The sequence below is a fragment of the Dipodomys spectabilis genome, unplaced genomic scaffold (genome assembly GCF_019054845.1).
Source record: "Dipodomys spectabilis isolate Male_0828 unplaced genomic scaffold, ASM1905484v1 ptg000301l, whole genome shotgun sequence".
Classification (NCBI taxonomy): Eukaryota; Metazoa; Chordata; class Mammalia; order Rodentia; family Heteromyidae; genus Dipodomys; species Dipodomys spectabilis.
In genome coordinates this window covers 9323448-9325144 of record NW_024870978.1, presented here as the reverse complement: position 1 = coordinate 9325144, position 1697 = coordinate 9323448, and the positions used below count along the sequence as shown (strand labels likewise).

Sequence of the window (1697 nt, the reverse complement as noted above, 5' to 3'; positions counted from 1 at the left end):
CAGAAAAATCAAAATATAAAACAAAACAAAACACAGTCTCTCACTTTTGTGGCCTCAACTCTGTAATACCAATGCTTCAGCCTAGGGCTAAGATTTTAGGTGTGGATATTTATCAACACTCCTGATTCAGACTCTACTTAATCATTTTTAAAATTAATATTTTGTTCTTAATTTTCCTCTTTGTAAATTCATATGCCCTATAAAAAATGGTTTGGCCATCCCAGTAACCTTCTCAAAGTACCTCATATTGATGACTTTCAAAAAGTTGTATTATATTACTAGGAAAACAATGCTACAAATAAGGAAAACCAATAACAAAATATTAATGATTAAAATAAAACTAAAATAATTATCAGTGTTTTCAGTATTTGAAGGGTACTAACTATTAGATTTTACTATTTTCTCATATTCCTGTACATTTAAAATGGGCTAAGATTATGATATTCAACAAGAGGTTTTTAGGTTATGAGTAATCTTTAAAGTTACCCACTAAGATTACTATTTATGGCTCATCTAATCATTTGTATATGGTTTATATCATCATTTGTTCCTCGCTAACATATAAAATAAGGAAGCCAGGGGCTGGGAAGGTAGCTCAGTGGTAGAGCGCTTGCCTTGAATGCATGAGGCCCTGGGTTTGATTCCTCAGCACCACATAAGCAAAAAGAAAAAAGCCGGAAGTGGTGCTGTGGCTCAAGTGGTAGAGCGCTAGCCTTGAGCTGAAGAGCTGAGGGAGAGTGCCCATGCCCATAGTTCAGGCCCCGCGACTGGACCCCCCAAAAATTAAAAAACATAAAATAAAATAAGGAAGCCTTATAGTTTTAACAGAAACTGTGTAGTTAACAAAGTCTTAACTCTTTATTCTGCTCCTTTACACAAAGACTTGGCAACTTCTCATTAGTAATGTTTCTATAAACTCTGAAATATACATACATAGTAGCATATGTCTGTTAACATAAATCTTAAATACTTTATCGAAAAGTTTTATTACCTGCCAAACAGTCCTAGTTTTAGCATATATAAGCAAATTCCCAAAATTAAATATATTTAAACCATTAAAACTTTTAACAAAACTTAACACTTGCTGCAGTGTTCATTATCACAGGTGCCTTGTATAGAATAATTGAATTCCTCCTCCTACACATCTCTTGAACAATAAATATCTGGAATTATTTTGTTTTTGACATGTCATTCTTGACTTTATTCTTAAATGTGTGCTTATGTAAGAAGTACATGGCTCTAAAATTTCATGAAAATTGTTTTAAACTTACTTTTTGTTGAATTGTCTAGTTTAAGAAAATCAATTACACTTTATGTATAAAACATGTTCTATGCTCTATTCAGCATCACGTACTCTAACATTGGAACGATAAAGAGAAGATTTGAATTGCCCCTGCGCAAGTATGACAGGCAAATTCCTGTACCATTCCATACTTTTACAACAACAGATGCTGGAGGGTATGTGACCACAAGGGAACTGTACTGCACTCTTGGTGGGAGTGTAAACTTGTTCAACCACTTTGGAAAGTATTATGGAGGTTCCTCAAAAGACTCCACATAGAACTCCCCTATGACACAGCAATCCCACATTTGGACATTTACCCAAAAGGTCACAAACAAGACGGTACTAAAACTACCAGCACAATTATATTTATTGCAGTATTGTTTAAGATAGCTAAGATATAAGACCAACCCCG

The 1697-nt window shown here is 34.1% G+C and overlaps 1 non-coding gene across 1 annotated transcript; it reads left to right on the top strand.

The window, feature by feature from the left end:
* Positions 1-1331: 1331 nt before the first annotated feature.
* Positions 1332-1438, top strand: LOC122127522. The gene has a single exon (XR_006151191.1). It is a non-coding gene; the product is annotated as a U6 spliceosomal RNA (small nuclear RNA).
* Positions 1439-1697: the final 259 nt, after the last annotated feature.